General features: G+C 42.9%; 1 long non-coding RNA gene across 2 annotated transcripts; it reads right to left on the bottom strand.

Moving 5' to 3' along the window:
- Positions 1-2,639: 2,639 nt before the first annotated feature.
- On the bottom strand, positions 2,640-18,963 carry LOC121143051. 2 transcript variants are annotated; one of them, XR_005880183.1, is made up of 3 exons: positions 18,877-18,963; positions 14,900-15,025; positions 2,640-2,923 (listed from the first exon to the last, which is right to left on the bottom strand). It is a non-coding gene; the product is annotated as an uncharacterized LOC121143051 (long non-coding RNA). The 2 variants fall into 2 exon arrangements; XR_005880184.1 differs by lacking the exon at positions 2,640-2,923 and adding an exon at positions 14,696-14,813.
- Positions 18,964-22,679: the final 3,716 nt, after the last annotated feature.

Below are 22,679 nucleotides of genomic sequence, written 5' to 3'. Positions count from 1 at the left end.
GGCTGGGCAAGGTGACCCAGTATCAGAAGTAGGGTCCCAAAAAACAGTAAAAGAGTTAGAGACAGCCCCTATTCCCACTGTTTGGAGTTCCATAAGAAGACCAAGCTACATAACTGTCACACATATGCAGAGTGCCTAACTAGGTCAGTCCCATGCAGGCTTGGTGTCTGTTGGTTCAGTCTCTGCCACCCCTATGAGCCCAGGCTAGTTGATTGTATGAGTCTTCTTGTGGTGTCCTTGACCCGTCTGACTCCTCTACTCCTTTCTCTTCTTCCCTCCCAGGATTCTCCAGGCTGTGTATGTATTATTAATCTGAGCTGTAGGATATGTGCAAACAGTAGAAACAATTCTCCCTTCAGTGTAGGTCAAGCACCAATCATGGATGCCATTCACCAGTCACCTTGTGTGGTTTTAAAGGAACTGCATGGTTCAGAATGCTTTATTTGGGGAAGATTTTAAATATCTGGGACAACATCTGTAAAGACCAAATCCCTTTGTCTTCTAATTGGATGAAAGGAGTGAGCTGTTGGTTGCTGTTCGTGTAAGAAGGCAGGGAATAGACTATCATCAATGACCCCTGACCCCTTACTTCCTGCCTACCAACCCTTTCTCAACAGGACAAACATCTTTTTCAGTTATATGTTAGAAATACATGTGAACAAATTCTGTGACATCTTTCAGCCGGTTTCCCCCTTATAATTACAAATAGACTCCTGTGCTATAGAAGCCAGCACCACTTCAATAGCTGACAAAAAAAATCCCCAAGTCACGCTCCTTCCCACTGTAACTGCTACTGTCTTTAGCTTTAGCAGGATTTAACCTTCTGCATTCCTGAACAACAAAATATTAGCATCAGAGAAGCTAAGATACTTCAGTTCCACTTTGGTTTGAAATGAGAGGGCATACCCTAGTGTTTTCATCCATCGGTCTCAAACTTTCCTGAGGGAAAACCTGTCCACATGATTCTGATTCTTTCAAAATAGTGTTTATCCGTTTCCTCAGGCTGAACATTCCCAGTGACTCTAACATTTCCAGACATGATTGATTTAAGTTGTTTACAAAGACTGCTCCTTTCCTCTGTACAAGCCCCAGAATTCACTGTTCATGTCAGAGGACCCAAACCATCCAAACTCCAAAGCTCAACTGATGTATCTTTGGGACAGAAATTGTTTGTATTGTCTAGGTACATCATGAACAGATCCTTTTAGCCTCTCAAAATAAACCTGGTCCAGAGCCAGGGTTTTACATGGAGTCAGGATGCTTTGTCTAGGAATTCTACAGAATTTGGATTTTGTTTGTTTAGGACTTTTGTTTGGTTAATATTGAAGCTCTGTCTTACCAAGTAACCCAAACTAGCCTCAAACATGCAATTTTTTTCTCTCAGCCTCCTAAGTTCAAGGATTATAGATGTATGCCACCACACCCAACTACTCAGCTAGTTTTATTTAATATCTTCGATAGGGCACGGTAGCCATGGCTAGCCTACAAGTTGCTATGTAGCCAAAGATGACTCTGTGCCTTTGACCCTCCTGCCTCCACCTCGCATGTGCTGGAATTACAGGCATGTGCCGCCATGGTTAGCAATGCCGTTTCATCTCCTGATACTTCAGTTGAGGTTAGTCATGAACTGTGACTGAAATACAAGGGTGTTACTGGGATGTCCCTCCAACCTCCCCTCAATTCCCTGGTCCACAGAATCTCCATTGAAATGATTCAAAGGAGACCCACAAAATACTGTGTAGAAAGCAGAATTTATTACAGAGTAAAGTGGGGCACCCTCAAGAGGTACAAGGGCACAATAAGCAAAGGGACAGTGATTCAGGGAAACTTTACAGGGGGAAAATGGACAGTGGTCTGAGAGACACTGTGCCCACTAACATGCTCTAGTAGATCCTATGCATCCTTAGGGCACATAGAAGAAACTGTTTTCCTGAAGGGTGTTTTCCTACGTGGATGATTGAGAGACGCTTTTGGCTTGTTCTTTGCCAGAAAGCACACAGCTAGAGAGCAATCCTCTGACTTGTGGGGCATCTCAGAATATCCTGTCTCTAGCCAAGGCCACATCACTCAGATCCCACTGTTTTGACCAATAATCAAAACTGCTCATTTTGCAAAAGGGTTTCATCCTCAGGCATCTTCATGCCTGCTAGCTGCCTAGAGCTGCCTGAGATTAAAACAACTGTGTCTGTTGTAGATTTAGTCAAATACCTATCACATGAATCTGAGCAACAAACTAGTACCTCTGATTTCCTGACTAACAAGATTCCTGTGCTTTCAGATAAACCCACGCTGAATGAAAGCAGAAACATGGAGGCATCGTATAAATGCTTTACTGTGTGTGCTATGGACACAGGATAGCTCTGAACTCATGATTTTCCATCTCTTCTGAGTTTCTTTGTTTATGAAATGGGAATTAAACTGTTGAATCATGGGAGAAAGTATGACTCATTGGTCAAATAAGGTAATTATCGTGGGTTATGGCCTCAAAATAGGATGTTTCTGCTATTTGCATGAATGCAACTCCCCCTTCGTCTACACTTGAAGGAATTTTTTTTTGGTTTTTCGAGACAGGGTTTCTCTGTGGCTTTGGAAGCTGTCTTGGAACTCACTTTGTAGACCAGGCTGGCCTCGAACTCACAGAGATCCGCCTGCCTCTGCCTCCCGAGTGCTGGGATTAAAGGCGTACGCCACCACCGCCTGGCTTCACTTGAAGGCATTTTAAATTAAGCCAAACACTAAATTCTTCAATATTTATAAAGGTCACCTGGAAACTACTGGATTCCATAATGGGAGAGTTGGAGTTTACAAACTGTTTCCTGGAGATGAATGAACAAGACAGTCCCATGTGTTCTTTTAACCACTGTTGCTCTAAGAATCACACATGCATAGATCCATACAGGAAGTCAACTCAAATGTGATGTTCCTAGACCAAAATAGAGAGACACAAATTATCTCACAACTTAATTCTACAGATGAATAATTCACTTCCTCTCTCACAGGAATCTGTTCTTGTACTGATACTAAATTCACTTTGGTAGTTGCTGGCTCTAAAGGAATAACTCACCATGCATCATGCCCCTTTCTAAGCACATAGAGAAGACACTGAGACTCTCACCTTGTCAAACTTACCACCCACTGTCTGTTGAGGATTGTGAAGGGATTTTCTTTTTTGCCATAATGATTTGTATTATTTTTATCTCTGGCTATGTCCCCCATTTTACTTGTCTGCAGTTATCTTAAATTTTCATAAAGACCTTTACTTTTTTCTGGTTAGGAAAAACATATTTTTAACAGAGCTTGTAAACTTTTTTTGTCCTTCTACAGCATCAAATTCAGAGCCTGAATGAGCAAAATGCTGTTGGGGAGAAAAAAATTCATAAAATCAACTAGACCTAGCCAAATCCAGTTTCCAACTCTTTCCTAACTGCATGGGAAAGCAAAATTTTCTGTTGTTCTCTTGTTAAATACAATGTGGTCACACGCTGCATCTGTTCTTACAAAATCCAAGTCTTGCCTGAAACTCTTTTCCTTATTCCCATACTTCTTTCCCAACATGGATGATCTCATGACTGCTTCAGAGAGAAAATAAGCCCATCCTTTCAAAGCAGCCTCAAACTCTCATTTAAGATCTTCCTCCATTTGCTTAAATGCCCAGCCTCTCAAATTGTAGCCCAGGCTATCGGGTGCAGAAGAGGTGCTTTAGAAGATATCAAAATGAGATTTTTCTCAATAGGAATCATGTCTGTGTTCAAGATGCTACAGTCTCCCAGAAGAAAGACTTGGTGTGAGGTCTTTGATACAGAATACAGAAAGATCCAAGTGTCATTCGAGGGACTCTTTTTAGGGCCTCTATTGACAACACTAAGTGCCAAGGTCAATGTTGGTTCCAGGAACCATATGAAATCTGCCTGTAGCTGGAATCACCATTTGGGGAAAAAAAAGATGTGAGAAGAGAGATGTTTTCCAGGGGAAGAAAAGACCTTGAACAAAAAAGATGGAAGTAGAAAACTATGAAACTAGACGAAATGGTACAGCTAATTCAGCTTCTCTAATTCAGACAGAATCTGAAGGACCAGCATGGAAGGACTAGAGATAAGAGCCAGGTGTGATCTGTAACACTGGCCCCGAGTTGCACAGATCTATGTGAAAATAGTGAGCCCCTGATGACTTTCTGTCAGTCAGAGGTGTTCAGAGGCATGTGCGTGGCAGTCACATCTGGAAGGAATTGAATGGGCAGAGTCTTATCTTAGATATTTGCTGCCTGACCCGAATCACAGACACATGGAGCCATAAAGAAACTGTGGGAGAGGAATAAAGCAGATGCAGAAACACAGGAAATCAGATGACAAGAACTGGCACCTCCCTTCACAAGAGCAGGGGCCATAGAGATACAAAGAGAGGGGGAGAGATAAGGGAGAGGAGAGGGAGGGAGAGAGGGGGGTTATATTCTAAATACAAGAGAGCCTTTAAAATTTATCTCAGGGGTAACACTGATGCTGATTATGCCGCATTCTGGTTACTAAATGGATGGAAATTTTCAGAAAAATAGTAAAGAGGAAGTTGATTCGAAAGGAATACACGGCTGGGCAGGATGCTGTCCCCTGTAATCCTAGCATGCAGGAGACTGAACCAGAGTGCAGGAGACGAAACCAGCTTGCAGGAGACTGAACCAGGTAGTTGTAGATTTCAAGGACAGCCCAGTTGCTGGCTTAGCATAGAATATGGTCCACACAAAAGGCCACTGTGTCTTCCTAATAAACATGTGACATATACATGACTTCCAGTCAAAAGAAAAAAATTGATGCCGTATAGATTCCATTCCTGAGTCTGAGTCCAACACGGTACTCAAAACCAAAGGTTAAGATGTATAACACCTAGATAAAATTGAATAAGAATGATAATAAACTGCTTTTTATTTTAAGCAATAAAAAACGATGTGTTCTATTCCTTCAGGTGTGGAGAGAGCAAGATTGAAGTACATTGTGAAGGATAAACGTCTCAAACTCAAACACTCACGGTGCCGGAGAGATGGCTCAGCGTCCCCTCCTGGTAGGAGTCCTTTCTCTCTAATAATGGGGGCCAAGGTATGAATCTCAGCCCCTGAGGAAGAAGCTGGGCATCCCCACAAATGCCTGAGGGAACCACAGCTCCAAGGAGATCAGAGACAGGGGGATTGTGGGGACTTGCTGGCTTCCAGCCCCACTGAGAAAATGTGAGCCCTGTTTACTGTGTGAGAGGAACGGAAGCATGGAGAGTGACAGAGGAGACCACCATCCTCCCTGCTTTCTGTGCATGTGCACAAGCACACACTCAGGCGCACACTTGCGCATGTGTGAGAAAGCATGCGGACACACACACACACACACACACATCTTGTATGTGCGTTAGCATTGCTGTGCTCAGATACCTAGAGGACTGTGACCATTGAACACCTCACACTGTGTTAGAGGAGCTCTCACCTGCACAGGAAAGCTGAAAGTCAAGATTTTTAGCCATGTTGCTTTCCTTATCTAGTTATCAAAATCACTAAAATAAACTTCACTTCTAAAATTAAATTCTCTCTGTATGTGTATGTGTGCATGCACATGTGTGCGTGCATGCATGCATGTGTGTGTGTGTGTATGTGTGTGTTTTCCTCGAGACAGTTCTCAAGTAGCCCTGAGTAGGTAGCCTTAAACTCACTACCTAGAATGATACCGAAGGATGCCCTTGAACTTGTAATTCTCCTGCCTCTGGGATTACAGATGTTCATGCCATGTTCAGTTTATGCAATGCTGGGATCAGAACCAGAGCTTCATGCATTTGTGGGGCAAGCTATCTTCCCTGTCCAAAACTGTTCATGTTTTAACAAGGAAATAAAAAATCACAGACAAGCGTTGACTATGTGTTGGTCTTCAAAGATGTGCGGCTCAGTCACCTTTGGCCACTGTCTCCTGCAAATGTTTACACTGCAGAAATAAGTGCACCCTCTCTGTGCAGCCTCCCTGCCCCTGCTCATGTGCTGTTCATATGGCATCAGATCTGGGCCGGGAAAGCTCGTCAGCCAGGGCTTTACCACAGCTGATGAGCATGCAAGCTGCTAATTTACTACATCAAAGAGTGGAAAGAACCACAGGCCAGACCCCTTAATGTTCCGAATCCACTGCAGGAGACTGCAGTCAGATGACTCGGAGGCATTGCGGGATGCTGCAATCATCGCATTAGAGCATCGGGAGCCAACGAAACACATTAAGCAGAGAGTCTCCTCCTGGGGGTAAACAAGGATTGTTTAAGTGCCCACACCTAAGACAGAAGCAACGTGAGGTTTGGTTAAGAAATAGAAATGGCATTTGAAGAGTAAAACGGTGGTTTCTAGACGTACTCGTTTAAGATGAGGTAAAAATGATGATGTCCAAATCTACGATCTCCTTAGTAACTGAAATCACATCTATATCATATGATGCAGATGTGATGCAGCTTTGCACTGTCGGTCACAGGGCATCGTTAGCAAAGGCACATTGGGAACAGCAGCCATTGCCTCTACCACCGCACGAGGAAACACTGTGGTATGAGGTAGACTTGGCGTGTGATCATTACAAGGATTCCCCCCCCCACACCCGCATTTTACTTCCATTTAAATAACCACGGACTGAAAAGAGAAAAACACAAAACTGTTTATTCTGGGGCATTTGTAGGAAAACTTTCTGGATGCTGGCTGCGCCGTTTTCCGTCTGTCTCATGAAATACGATTGTGAAGCTGGATGAAGAACCAAGCACACCCGCCTAACATTAGCCATTGTGCCTGTAGGTACGATTAGGCCTTCTCATTTCCAATGCATGCTATCGTGTGAGTTTGGAGCATGCACTGCTGAAAGCAATCATCACTGAATGCCTACAAGTGGCCTGTAATGAGACGCACATTTGTGTCAGCAGAATATTTTTCCAATCGGAGGCATCAGCCCCTTCCTTCTGTCCTACGGCTGAGAGACTGCAGCAGCCTACGTGGTCCTCAGCATATCCTCAGATGATGACAGCAGACTTTTGCAAGACTTGAGGTGGATTTTTTTAAAGCACTTGTGGCTACTAGATTAGTATGCACTATGAGCAAGGGAAGCAGGAAACTTCCCAGAACATTTAAAAATGGAAATAAAACAAACCGTTTAAAGTAATAAAAGTGAGTATATTTTAGTATTATCTCAAAGGCAAATATAAACACATACTATGTATCACATGTATAACATCCAGAAACTATAAGGACATAGTTTTTAAAGTGCATATGATTCAAAGTGAATTGCTCTACTGTGATAAATGTGAGGAGTAATTGGGTTCAAATACTGCCTTCAGAGTCTTACTCTTTCTCAAACTTAATTGTTCTGCCTATATTTAAAAAAAAGAAAATGAAAACAAAAACAAAATCCATTTCCTTCAAAAGATCCAGGTTCAGTGTTTAAGGCAGGCTCTCCCCATGTGGCCCTTCCTGTTATTCCAAAACCATTTTCCTATTCTTGGGCTTCACTTTACCCAGATTTCTTCCTCACCATAGGGCCCCATCATACACACCTCCAAACAGCACAATATCCTGAAGCTCTGACCTCTGGTGGAACCCAATTTGCCTTTAGCTGTGGTGCCAAGGGAGCAGTTACCCACTCTTAACTGTAGCCAGCACAGCTATTGCTGGACACACTACTCACAAAATTTGCCAGCCAAGTACTCTAAACCTCCCTTGGAGCCCCGCAGAGACCTGCACCCCAGTGTGAAATGAAATTGAGTTTTAGTCTGAATCATGGCCAGTTAGGAGGTGGACTCCAGGGTACCTCTGAGACTCTGAAGGCCCTGTGGCTAAAAGAGTCACGCACAACCCACCTTAATATCTGCCCAAGAGGCCAAGTGGCTGCCCTCACCAACAATACTTAACAAGAGGAAACACAGTCCCAGTCAGGAGAGTTAGCACAGGACCACACCTCGGAGCCGTTAGGCTGCTGAAACCTAACACGACCAAGCCCGGTGCTGATGACAGAGGCCCCTGGAGTACCCTGAGTCAGGAAGCGGCGTGTGGACCCTATCTGTTGGGCTTCCTGTCCATCTGCCTTCATTCGTGCTTCGCCGCTGTTTCCTCCGACATCAAGGTCTCCTAACAGTAGGTAACGCATTGCAGTATGGATCTTGGTCTTATTCTAGGGCTGTGGTGACCTTATCCTGGAGGACTTTGAACTCAAACTATGGCGCGTTATCGGAGTTGACGACCATAACAGGAGTCTGGGGTGAGTATGTCCGTGGTGCCTCTGCCCAGAGCAATGCGGAACCCAGCGCCTCGCTGTGGAGATGACGACTGTGAACAGGAGCCCGGGCCTGTTCTGTGCCTCTGGAGACGTTAGGGGCGATGCGCTCTCCTTTGTTTCCTTTCCCCAGACCTTCATTACATGACACCCCAACTTCAGTTTGGAAACAACTTCCTCGCCCCTTACTGTACAGCAGTTCTTTCTCTTTTGCTGAGAGACTTGAGGAAGAGCTGATTTGAGCCTGCAGTTCCAGAGGGCTGTGTGTCCCTAATGCCAGGGAAGGCACAGCCACAAGAGTAGGAAGCAGAGAGAGCAAACTGAAATTGGGAAAAGCTATAAACTCTCAAAGCCCCATCCCCCAGGGGCATGCTTTCTCCAGCAGGCCCCCCGATCCTGAAAGTTCTATTGCCTCTCTAAACAGCACCACCTACAGAGGACCGAGGGCTCAAAGATCTGAGCCTAGGAGGACTTTTCTCATTCACATCACCACAGATGATGGCACAGCAATGACCTACCAAAAGGGGAGTGACGACAAACCCTGAGCTGGGTGCCATCTGTGCTGAGAGTGGAAGTGACTACAGCATCAGAGAAAATGTGCAGCCTACTTAAGATTCCGGAAGGGCACACGCAAGACAAACCAGACAGTGAAAACTGGAATTGAAACACAAGCCCTCAGTGAAGGACAATGTTGCATACCAAGAATCATCAAGAGCTTGAGAGCATGATGACCTACCTAGTGGTCAAATGAAGGGGCCAGAGGCAGACCACATAGCAATGAGTAAGAAACAGCACTCAGATTCAGACTGCTGCCTTAAAAGTTAGTTTTCTTGCCGGGCGGTGGTGGCGCACACCTTTAATCCCAGCACTCGGGAGGCAGAGGCAGGCGGATCTCTGTGCGTTCGAGGCCAGGCTGGACCGATAGCCTCCGAAACAATACAGAGAAACCCTGTCTCGTAAAAACCAAAAAAAAAGTTAGTTTTCTTATGTAAATAACTAACCTTCTTAACATAGGAACTCTACTAAGTAAAAGAAGCAATTTTTGAAATCACACAGGAAAATGTGAGCTAAAAAACACACTAAATCCAATTGCAAACACGATAGAAAGTGAACAGGTCAACCGGAAGCAGCAGCTGTGAGCTCACAACAGGCTATTTGGAAATTCATACAAGGAGAAGAACTAAGAATTCAGAGAAATGAAGAAAGCCTCCTGGAGTTGTGGGTAGGATTAAAAGCAAATGTTGGGGTCTCTGAAGCTCAAAAAAATAGTTAAGAGGGACTGGAGAGATGGCTCAATGGTTAAGAGGGACTGGAGAGATGGCTCAATGGTTAAGAGGGACTGGAGAGATGGCTCAATGGTTAAGAAGGACTGGAGAGATGGCTCAATGGTTAAGAGGGACTGGAGAGATGGCTCAATGGTTAAGAGGGACTGGAGAGATGGCTCAATGGTTAAGAAGGAGTATTGTCTGCTTTTTCAGGAGACCTGGGCACTTGGGTTCAATTCCCAGCTGCCACAACCACTTGTAACTCCAGTTACAAAGGATCTGACACCCTTTTCTGGGCATCAGACCCACAAGTAGTACACAGACATACATGCAGACAAAACATCCATATATATAAAATATGATAAAACCTAAATAAGAAATAGTTAAGAATGACAAAGGGGTAGAAAACATATTCAAAGAGATAACAAAAAAATAGCTTCTTAAAACCTAGAGGACACAAACAGTTACAGGAAGTTGTAGGTCACATTAAAATTCAACTCGATCAATTCTAACCTAAGACATCTTAAAATTAATATTTCAGGGGTGAAAGGTAAGGCAATGGTTTACAAGCCACAAGAGCAATGAAATAAAAATTCCATAATTTTGTTATGGAGTGGCATCAGATTCTGTCAACCAGAGACATTCTACCAAGCAAAGTCATGATTCAGAAAGGATGGAAAGACAAACATTCCCAGATAAACAAGACTGAAGACACTATGTCTCCACCAGATATGTTCCATTAGGAAGACCAAAGGTGTTCTTCATGCTTACTGAAAGAACTATGGATGAGTTAGAGGAAAACATTAGATGGCACAAAACTTACTGGAAAAAATAACTATATGAACCAATTCAGAACGCCACAATGTTGAAAGCATGATGCATAACCAATTTATACCTTCGGCATAAAAAACAAAAACAAAGCAATTAAGTAAGAACTGCATCCATATGACAGGATATAAGGTGATAGAGAAAGATGAAAAATGAGGCATTAAAATTTAAAACTGTAGGGATGAAATAGTGCTAGAGTCAATGTTGGCGGGGAGATTTGTTATTAGGATGTTTTCCTTTTCTTTTCTTAAAATTACCATAATGTCATTTCAAAATATCTTACAAGAAAAGGATACTTGTTGTAGCCTTATAGAAACACAAAACTGAAAACCATAATAGGAGAAATAAAAATTAAAAAACAAGGTCTCACGACACATTGCTAGAGTAAATCAATCACTTAACCACAGAGGAAGAAATAAAGAAGCTACAATAAAACGAGAAAGTACAAGTTGATGTGGAAAGACCTTACCTAGTCATAATTACCTAGTTATATTACCTAGGAAATGTCTTAAATCTTCAAGAACCCAGATGTGCAATCCAGAGATTAATAGATAGTAACAGAATAACTTTCACACTCTCAGTGATGAATACATCATCAGTGAAACATCTAGCCAGACAACATCTAAGAACATTATCCATCAGCACAAGGAAAATTCCCCAGGGTAGATCATATGACAGACCACAAAACAAGCCTCGACAATTTTTCCAAAAACTACAATCAAATCAAGTATCTTTTCCAACCACAATGCAAGAAAGCTAGAAATCAATAAGAAAAAACAGCTCTGAAATCTACACAGAGACACGGAAAATGCACAGCTGGAGTCAAGGAAGACATTGAGAAAGCCACTAAAATATTTCTTGGAATAAACCCGTCAACACATACACAGTGGATGCATCACCAAGAGGAAGCTGTTGGCAATCAGTGCTTGCTCAAAAAAGCGAAGTGCACTGAAACACCTGCCTCCATGCCGTAAAACTAGAAAACGGGAGGGGCAAAAACCACAATTTTTATAATAGAAGAAATAAACAAAGCAGAGACTAAAAAATAGATACCCTCCCCAAATCAACACAATAAAGTCCCTTTAAAGTAAACAAGAGACAAATACAAAGGACTATAAACCATTATCAAACATGATTCACCCTGGAGATAGTCATCAAATCCCAGACACCTGTACCTTGCTGAAGCTGAAGAAAGAAGCAACAGAAAATCTGAGCAAACCAGTAACAAACACAGACTGAGACTGAACTGATGATGAAGTTTCCCATTAAACAAAGCCCAGGGCCAGAGAACTTCCTTCCTGAGCCACACAAACACCAGTATGTCTTAAACTTTCCAGAATAATGAAAGAAGACTGAATCTTTTCAAACACACATGAGAAGGCCAATGCCATCCAGACACCAAAGCTAAACAGCATCAGGAAAGAGAGAGGAATGAGGGAGTCAAGGAAGGAGAGAAGGGGGAAGAGGAGAAGACTACAGATACAAAAAAATCCTTAACAAAATACTAGTGGACCCCGGAATGGCCCTTCTAACAGGCCTTGTGTCTCTCAATCTGAATATCAGACTATAGAAACAATGGACTCCAAAGAAGTAGTAATTTCCCGCAAGAAATGTTCTAGAAAAGAGGTTTCCAAGTCAGCAGACAGGATGAGACCATGGCTCAAATAATGGGGTGCTGCAGCAACGATAAACGGCACACTTACTGAAAGTAAAAATAAGTATTTATTGTAGAAATTACTCACAAGAGACAGACAAGTTACGCAGATGAGCCGTGTAGTTTTCCGCCGCTGAACTGGAAACCGGAAAGCTGGAAAAGAGAGCTAGATTTCCGTTGTTCAGTCTTTTATACCTTCCTCCGTAACGCCCCCCTAGCCATGCCAAAAGTGGGCCTGGCTAGTGACGTAGTTCACCACCTACGTCAGTGTACGTCTTTATGTCCGTCCGTATACGCCTTTAGTCATGCCTAAAGTGGGTGTGGTTAGTGGTGTGGTAAACTGCCCTTTTATTACCTCATCTGTATGCGCCTCTAATAAGTCCCATGGCTAATGGTGGAGTTCTGTTTTCCTCCTACAATGGGGGGGGGGGGGTCAGTCAATGGTGGGCAGACCACACCTTCTCCTGAACTGTGTGTACCCCACAACCCTCTATCTAAACTGTAATCTCGCTTCAGGACCTCAAAGATGCACTCGAGAGGATCACTGCATAGCATTGTCCCTCTTCCCAAAGTGGCCGCACTGAATACATTTCCTTTTCCTGCTTCTTACTGTTAATTTGGCTATTGTAATTGGTTTCTCCAGGCCGCATGGCTGGACTTGGCTCCTTGGGGTACAGATTTTGTACCACCACACTAAACATGGTGGGTCACAGAAGCAAAACAGAAAGACAAGAGAGTGGGTGGGGGACTTGGTAGTAAGGAGGCGGGCAGTGGGGAGAGAAGACGAGAGAAAGTGGAGGCGTGGCTGTGATCAGGGGGCATTGTATACGTGTGTGGCATTGGGAAAGAAACAAATACATAAAGCTAGTGAGCCTAACTCCTAGTTACGCCACGGTCAAGAGGGATTCGTGAACTGTATGCGAAAATTAACCAATAAACGTAACGAACTCCATTAACAGGATGAAGGGCCAAAGCAAATGGCAGCCAAAAATTTTAAATATTCATAGTTTTTAAGTTAAACTATATAGAGATAAGAGAAAATTTCCTCAATACAATAAAATCCACACATGGAAAGCCCAAAGCTAATGTTAACTTTTTCTTAGATCTGGAGCAAGACTCTGCCCATTTTTAGCACCTTTATCCTTTATCCAACACATTAAATCCTAACCAGAAAAATCAGGCGAAGAGAGATATCCAAAGTCAAATAAGGATATCCAAGGTCAAATGAGTAAACACAAGCGAAAGGCCCAGATACTCACCCAGCCCCCTGCTTAGGCAGCCATGACAGACTGAAGAAAAGACCCAGCAAGACATAGGCCCCTGACTCAGCAGCATGTGCTGAGTCCCAAACCTTACCCCACCTTGCCCTAACTACTAGGAAGCAACTGCCAGATCCCCTCCATGTGGCAAGGAAACAATATCAGAAGTTAGCTGGCGGGCTCTGGATATGTTTTACTGACAATAGCAGAGGGCAGGGCATAGCAACTGCCCTGGGATGGCTCCAATCTGGAGGTGCACCAATCCTGACATTGTTGCTATGCAACTAGCAGAACCCCAGACACTTCCCTTGCTCTACCCCAACATACACCCTGCCCCATTGCTGCTCGGGTCCCTCCTACTCACTCCTCCCACTGTTAGACAGACAGAGGACCCCAGTTGACTCTTAAATTAAAAAGGCTCTTTGCTTTTGTATCTGATCTAGTCTCTTGGTGAGTCTGGGTACAACACAGGGAGGAAACTACACTAAAAACAACTATTAAAATAAATATATTCACTGTAGTTGTAGATAACAACTCACTGTATAAAAATCAGTAGCATTGTTACTACACAGCAATAGCAAGTTTTCTGAAGTGGAAATCAAGAAAGCCATTTCATTTACAGTAGCTACAACAAATGAAGCATTGATAAATTTAATTGGGGACAAATGACTTCTAACGATGCAAGCTATATAAATATTTATGAAAGGAAGTGAATAAATGAGGAACCTGCCTGACTCCATTTTCAAGGTAAGAGCCATTATACTGTATTTTTAAAAATAAGGTTCTACTTACTTATTACTTGAGTTGCTCTGTTTCCTGGAACCTGACCTTCCCCAACCCATGACCTTGATTTGTTTTTGAGAATATCCTTATCCTCCCTGACCCCTCCCTAATCACATGGTTACTATGCGATTTTTTTAAAAGACATTTTTTATTTTCTTATTGCCACATTGTTTCCCTTCTGCAAAACTATTCATGATTTTACTCCCTAAAGGGGGTCCAAGAGATAGATTTGAAGCTGCTCTCTTTAACCTGACTTAGGAGGCAGTTGCTGGCCAGCTCTTGGGTGTACCCCAATAAAAAATCAAGCTGGCTTCAAATTTGGCTCAAATTGTGGTAGTGGTCTTATTCTCGATGTTGGGATTAATGTAAGACACACAAAAATGGAGGAAAAACCCACTTTCTTAAACTGGAACAAGTGATATTCTAGTGTCTATACTACACAAAGAAATCTACAGATCCAGTGTAATCCTTACTAACTACTAAGAAACTACAACAGTGCTGTTCACACATATTGAGGCTATATAGGGAAAACAATATATTTATTTATCAGAGAGAGAGAGAGAGAGAGTCGCACCGACCAGGAGGCAGAAGCATGGCTGGCTTCCAGCAGAAAAAAGGGAAGCCCCTTTTCCTTTCACTTCCTTTTATCTCTACCTTGACCACGCCCTGTTGGGCGGATAGCTTTGTGGGGTTCACTCCTACACACACAGAACAAGAAATGCCCAATTTCTCCAGGACCCATAAGTCTTCCTTCCCATAAAGAAGAGGGCTGTGCAGTAGGCAAACATAACAGTTAGTAAATACAGGAAAAAGGTAGGATTCTTGAGTGGAATTATACAACCCCCAATGTCTTACCTGGTTCACGGAAGGCATAAAGTCATTGAGTAGATGCCATTGGAAGCAGACTGTTGCACGATATTTTGTTGTGTTCTTGTGGGAAGCTGTCTTTTCAGAGCCAGCTGACTTGCCCACAGTTTGTATCTGAAAGGGAGAGTGTGGGTAAAGAAAAGGCTAGCTAAAAGACGTTAAAGGAAAAGATGGAGTCACAGAATAAAATCAGGAGGGCAATTCAGCCAATACTGAACTCACCAAGTTTATTCTTCAACATTTTTAAATACCTTAACCAAAAAGAAGGAACATGCTATCATAGATCGGGAACAGACTTTTCTTCCTCAACTCTCTAAGGAATTGGTAACCACATCTTGTATTTAATTTCTCAATATCTGGCCTTACAGGTCAAGAGTAACCACACCTCAGACCAAGTGTGTTGTTATTTAGATAAGACACCAAAGACCAAGATCAAATATCCTACTGTAGCCAAGACTTTGACCTTTAGGTCTTGTGACTTACTAAGGATGGTTTTGAACTCTCTGGCCTTTAGTCAAGATGGAGTTGAGCCATCTTTATGGGCCCTGACATGATCTGACAAATAAAGCTTGCCTGGAGATCACAGGGCAAAGTTCGCCACTAGTTAACCTCAAAAACCTGGCTGGCAGTCCAGGCTCACACCTGTAATCCCAGCACTCAGGAGGTGGAGACAGGAAGTGATAAGGTGGGGTGTAGACAGGATCTCAGTCCTTTCAGAGTGAGGAACAAGAGAGGAAGGAAGCAACTGGTGGTTTCTCCCGGTTCCCTGATCTTTCAGGTTTCCACCCCTATATCTTACTGACTCCTGGTTTCTATTGATTAAGATTGATTAGACTAACACTTCAGCAGACACTTGACGTAGACATAGTGTGATGCCTCATCAATTATTGATGAATTCTAAAAGTCGAATAGATTTTTAAAAGGTACAGGATTTAACAGCTTGACTAAATGATAGCTGGACATCTGGTTGTCATGTGACACAAATAAAAGTTGCATAAGATCGGCTGGAAATCTTGCCCCCAAATGAACTTTGATTCAAAGGCAGCAAGCACATAAACCAAGATTTCGAAGAATTCTGAAAAAAAAAAATCATACAAGCTCATCAAGAAGTCAATGTCAGAAAAAAACAACTAGGCAGGGCTGTTCTAATATGGAAGGAAGTAGAGTTTCAAAAAGTAAAATGCAAATATTAATTGGTATTGAGAAAAACATAGTGAACTCTAAAATAATTTACAACTAGTGAAAATTTTGAATATTTAATGGCTATAATTTAGTAATTGTGAATTATTTTTTATTTTCTGATGTCTATCAAGACTAAAATAGGAATAGGGTTTTATGAGGTTTTTTTTTTGGAACCTGCTTTTCTGATTTTGTGTATTTGTGTGTGTGTCCTCCAAATATTACCAGGCCCTGAACATCTGAACTATATGTGGTTGGAAGTTTGGAATTTGTCCATATAGCAAAGCAACAACAATCAAAGAAGATAAAGGACCAAGATAAAGGACCAAGAGGACCCAAAACTTACAATTTTAAGCCCAAGTAGCACAGACCTTGCCTGGGAACATAATGCCTTTCCTCACACATACCCTCCCAAGCCTGTCAACCTTAAGCAGTATCTCCATGAAAAGAGGGAAGTCAATCCCACTGTGAAGAGAGCACAGAAACACAAACAAAGACGTGCAGCTGAAGAAAATGCTAGACCTTGAAGTCGGTGTTTTAGCTATAAAGCAGGCTAAGTTCAGTACACACTTTGTCTGAACGGCCCCTTCTTCACAGAAAAAAAGTCTGTAGTGCTGACACATAAATGGCTAAGTGTTTTACATTGTATAGTTTAGTGGCTTTGAGACAGCAATGGGAAAAATAAGTGTAAGCACATAGCACACAGCAGATAAAACATGCACACAGAAACTCTCAAAGCAAAACAATGGCAAAAACCCCTCTGGTGGAAAACAAAACAGAATGCACCAAACGGTGGGACACACAAAGTTTTTGTTGCTGTGGGTAACAAAGAACATGACTAGAGAATTACTAACAAGTAGTTTGTCCTGTTCTGCAGAAAGAAAAATGTGATCCTAGAGCTTGTTTCTAATACTGGGCTTATTTTAAGGTGGTATTAAATCACAACATTTGAGCAATGTTTTCTTAGAAAACAGGAAATCTGTGACAGTCATTGAACTTTGGAGAATGGAAAGGTAGTATTATTTAACCAGGAATACCATAGCAGAGTTCTGAAAACCTTAAAACTATAAATTATTACCTAATGATTATGAGAGGCCACAGGTATAAAATGGTCTGTAGGACCATGGTCATCTGAAGGTACCAGGGAAGGATTTCTATGTTTCGCCTGTCCTTCTAGAAGCCTTTGATTTCTGGCCACACAGCTCCAACCATTCCACAAAATTCTTACTGTGAGCCTGTCTCCATATTTCTTGAACTTATCCAGTCATAGCATATAAATGGATAACCCTTCTCAAGTATAACTAACTCTACCTTAATATATTACTTCTGAGGTAATCCCACTTCCATTTAAGATTACATCCTAAGACTCCAGGGGCTGATTTCAATAAATGAAACAGGAGGGCCAGTGTGACGGTGTAACCCTTGCCTTGAAATAAGAGAATGCAGGGACACGTGGGAAAGCAACAACTTAGCCTCAGTGTGACAACATGAAGTGAGATAAAGTTGAAGAATGTGTCATATGTAGCAGATGCCTGATGACAGTTAGAAGCCTAACCTTGCAAACAAATGACCCTGTCAGATAAGTTAGAACAGGCATCCCTGTACGATGTTATTTTCACATTGGGTTGCCTTCATGTAACCATGGTGGATGGAGATTCAAGAGTGACACATACCAGTAACCTTGACTTCTAGGAAGCAGACCTTGACCCAACTGTGATTGGCTGTATAGGCATGGTCATAAAACATTAACCAGCATTGCCTGGCCTCTTGGTTTGGAGTAGAAAGGAGAGGTGTTGACACTTCCATGGCCAGCTGATCTTGGAAACAAGCATGTAAGCAGCATTCCTCCACGGTTCCTACTTCAAGCTCCCGCCTTGAGTCCCTGCCTTGACATCCTCCCTTGATAGATATTCTGGTTTGCTTTCCACTGCTATGGTAAACATTGTGACCCAAGGTAACATGAGGAAGGAAAGAGTTCATTTGGCTTCCTCTCTGATATCACCACAGTCCATTGGTGAGGAAAGTCAGGGAGGAACTAATGCAGTGGCCTACACGAACACTGGTTATTGGCTTCCTTGGTTTGCTTTCTTATACGACCCAGGTCACCTGCTCAAGAGTAGCATTGCCCACAGTGGTCTGATCCTCCCACATCAACTGGCAATTAATAAGATGCCTCGCAGTCTTTAAGTCAATCTGATGGAAACAATTTCTTGTTTGAGGCACCCTCTTTCCAGGCGTGTCACGTTGACAACTGCAGCTTAAATCTATGACCATGGGCTGTAACCTCTAAGATGAAATAAACCCTTTCTTCTCCCAAATTGTTTTTGGTTAGTGTTTTATCACAGCAACAGAAGCCAAACTGGGCTATAGATCATCCCTCATGGCTCCATTCTTGTAAAGTTACTGAAGAATTCACCAGTCTGTATCTAAAACATTTATTTAGTAATGTTTAAAGGGTGGGCCACATACAAAATTATTGACTCTTGGTATAAAAATCAATCTTCCTCTCTCTTCCTCTCTTCCTCCCTTCCATTTCCCTTCCCTCCCATTTGTGTATTAAGTGCACCAATGACCTGTGTACTTTGATACACAAAGGAGATATGACCTGAGCTGAGAGCTCACAGCCATACCTCCATCACCAACCGCAAAGACATATCATCCCTAACCTAGCCACATCCGTCAAAACTGATGATACCAAGAGACAAATACAGATGAGATAAATAGAGACCCAGTACACAGTTCTTGGTAAGAAACAAGTCAGAGATAAACCCGACCCTTAGAGTCACCTGGCTATCAGCAGAGACTTGAGCAAAGGTCACGGGGAGAGCTGAGGTAGATCGTAGCTTCTGTGTTCAGTTGATGACTGTCGAAACTAGGGGAGGAAGGTGAGAGCCCTCAATGAGAGAGGGATTTCTCCCCTGGTTATTCAATGTTGAGACTGTTAAATGCATTTTGCTAAAATTTTCTTATGTTTATAATGTGCCAATATCTCAGACTTTCTGGGTCTCTGGTCAGATTTACGATGCAGTTATCAACAGCTGAAAATAACCTAACCCTTGACGAGCTCGTTTCTATTGTAGGCCTGACTAACAGGCAGGTGAAGTAAGTGGGATAGGGCTCGGTTTGCTCGTTTGCTTGCTGGTGCAATCCACGATCACTAATTGCTTGCAGTACTTGGATGTGAATTGTCACATCCAGAAGACCAGTTCTAATAAATGATTAAAGTGTGGGTCAAGGAGTCCCTGTGTGCACTGGAAGCTAACCTAGAAAAGCAAGAGAAATGAAAGAAGAAAATTCACCACAAGGGTGTTTGTTCTACAAGATAAAAAAAAATCACACTTTTCCAAGGTGTAACAATGTGGACAAAACCTTTCACTTTCTGTCAAACTGTACATCTTCCTGTGTCAGCTTGAGTTAACAGTGTGCTGACCCAGTCTTGAGGGAAGTAGTGCCAGCCGCACACCTGCCTGCACCTATGCCACTTGGCTGGATTCTGGCTTGCCCTCTGCCACACCTACACACAGGGACAGGACAGGACAGGACAGGACAGGACAGGACAGGACAGAACAGGACATGAAGAGCCGTGGCTGGGGATATCGAGGCTCATCTAGAGATTCTCTTGAATCAGGCTTTTTCTTAAAATGAGGGGCATGCCTCCAAGATCCTGTGGCCACAGGAAGGCAGGCGTGTTGGAAGAAATCGCGCACAGAGACATGTCTCCCTGCGCTTTCCAATCCATGCCATTGCCCTCTCCAATTTTGTGGAAGTCTTTCTTGCCTCTCTCTGCACTTCTCTTCCCACAGCTTCCGCAAGCCTCAGTCCTCCTCCCTCTCCACCCAAGCCACTGCTGGCAGAGCTCACAGCTGGAGCATATTCACAGGCTGACTCTCCATCGCCCACCGCAGATGTGACCCTGCCTGCTGCTGCTTCTCTTTTTGGTTTTTTTTTTTCTTTTTTAAGATAAAATGCCTCTACTGGAGGGGAATATTTTCTTACGGAATAACAATTAGAACTTGAGACGCCCAGGAACATGAGTTATTTCTTCCCCCGAATGTTCTGGAAATCCAGTCAAATGTTACTAGGTGGGCATAATTATTGCTCAGCGTTGGAGTTCAAAGCACATTTCTCAGGGTCTGACTTATGTTTTCCTTATAAGTACATAACCAAAGTTGGACCTGGAGCATTTGTGTGTAAAAAGAAAACACAGTTTTAACTTGAAAGTGCAACAAAGTCTTCTCTACAAACTCTACTTATGTCCTGTTTTTCTCTTTCTTAAAGAGATTTTATTTTCTTTTTCAGTGTGTGTGTGTGTGTGTGTGTGTGTGTGTGTGTGTGTGTGTGTGTGTGTCCATGCACGTGTATAGCTAAGAAGTGCTCTTGAAGCCTTGCAGCCAGTGCCCTTGGAGCTGAAGTTACAAGTGGTTGTGGATGCTGGGAATAGAACCCAGACCCTCTGCAAGAGCACACATCATTCTTAACCACTGAGCCATTTTTGAAGCTCCTGAGATATTTTAAGCTGCTTTTTGCTATTTTTAAAGCTGTACATTACAGAATTAAGCAACCCTCCATCAGCTTCTTCAGCCTTCAAAGGTAAGAGTGAGAGTCCCTCCATCATAGTCTTCTGCTGTCGCTGCAGACATCAGTTCTATGTTTAAGGTCAGAGTCTATAAACACAAACTGTCTGGTTACTTATCTTTCAGCTAATCCACAAAATTGGCTTTGTGTTACCAGAAAGGACTTCAGTATTCAAGTTTGTGGTTAGTTATCTTCATTTCCCTTAAAGTACCATTGTTTAGAGTTGTGACTGTAAACGAACTATGTCCTTTCCTTCTTCTAAGATTAGAATATAAAATATTATACTATCTTCAGAAGAAAACACATCTTCTGTGAACAAGCAACTGTGTTCACTGCCAAAACAAAATTGAATGTTTGCCCTGTCGTTTTTAAAGTAGCTGCGGATGTCCTGTGCTTGCTAAGTTCATTTATCAGAAAACTAAAATGGCTGGATTCAATTTCTTCTGCTATCTTTAGCTCCTTTATCTATACTGGGAAATTCCTTCAGAATATTTCCTTTTTAATTTAGATACAATACTACATTCTGCATATGGCCTGAATGTAAGACAGGAAGAAAGTTCACCAGCAGCTAAGTCATCCATGGTCCCTTGAGAAAAGACACATGATCCAGCAGCTGCAGCAAAAGCATGGGCTTGGACTGACGTAACTCCCAGACACAGCTAGATCTGGGTAAAATAAACCACTTTCACCATCCTAAAAATACGACCAAGGCATCACTGGCCATCAGGGTACAGGGAAATATGGTCAGCCACGTTTTGCAAAGGAGAGACGTGTGAGTTACCAAACTGCCAAGTCCACACAAGGATGGGAACCAAGTAGTATGGTGGCGGGGAATAAAAAGCTTCAACTCTGGCCAGAGCCTTTCTTCTGAAACATGAGGCTCAGCTTCTGAGAGCGGTTAAGTGTCTGCCCACATAGGCAGTTGGAAGCAGCTCGGGATGGACTTCCAGGCCTGGTGGACTTCATATCAGAGCTGTGTCCTGCAGTTTTGGTGCAGCAGGCAATGTGAGGTACCCCAAGAGGCAAGCACCGTTCTTACCAGTGGTGAAGAACCTCCCAGAATACCGTACACCGCGACCGGCATCAGCCAGAAATCAGGATTACAGAGCAGAGATGGGAACACCAACCTCCCTCTAGGACAGTAGCGTGTACCCTGGGTAGAACAGAAAGAGGGCAATGGCAAGTTGTCAAGGAGAGAACAGAGTGCAACGCACATCGGGGAGAGGCTCCCCATCAAGATGAATATGGAGCAAAGAAGGATCCTGCTGGTGGAGAGACTACACCCTCCTGGGAATAGCTCCAACATTATCTAGAGGCTATGAGGTGTAGGGGGGAGGGCAAGTCAAGTGTGCAGACTGTGGGAACACTTGTAGGAGTTGCTGGAAGTCAGCAGAGGGAGATGAGCTGTGTGCTAGAGCAAAGTTCATGCCTCTCCCAGGGGCCCACTTGTTAGTTGCGTTAAAGGTTTTATATACTCCAAATGGAATTCAACCATGATCCATAAAACATCGTAGAAACTGGGGCAAGTTAGGAAATCATGTGAGGCACAGAAAACCTCCAGTTCCTTTCAGGAGGATAACAGCGGCACTTAGAATTGTCACAGTTCACTGCGACCTCCCCAGGGACCACAGGGATCTCTCTGGATTATAGGGAGAGGTCACAAGAATGTGTGTGAGAAGCTTCCGGCAGAAGAGAAGGTCTGACAGTATGCTTCTTTTCTCTAAAACCTAAGTAAACTCCAATGTGAAGCCCATTCTGCAGGCTCAAAGACTACCAACCTCCCGCTTTGACATGGTGCTGTGATTTTCAACTCATAAAACTAGTAGTATTCAAATTAAGCTTGGTGGCATACAGGTGTAATCTTGACACTCCGGTGGGGGGGGTTAGAGGGCCAGAAGTCAAAGGTTATCCTCTACAGGCAAGTTTGAGACAAGCCTGAACTACTTAATGCCCTGTCTCAAAAATCAAGGTTTAAAATTAAAAAAAATGGTAATAACATTGCTATGACAAGTCA

The sequence above is a fragment of the Mesocricetus auratus genome, unplaced genomic scaffold, assembly GCF_017639785.1.
Source record: "Mesocricetus auratus isolate SY011 unplaced genomic scaffold, BCM_Maur_2.0 Super-Scaffold_100011, whole genome shotgun sequence".
Taxonomy (NCBI): domain Eukaryota; kingdom Metazoa; phylum Chordata; class Mammalia; order Rodentia; family Cricetidae; genus Mesocricetus; species Mesocricetus auratus.
Note: the sequence above shows the minus strand (reverse complement) of the source record. Positions and strands in the feature narration are given on the sequence as shown.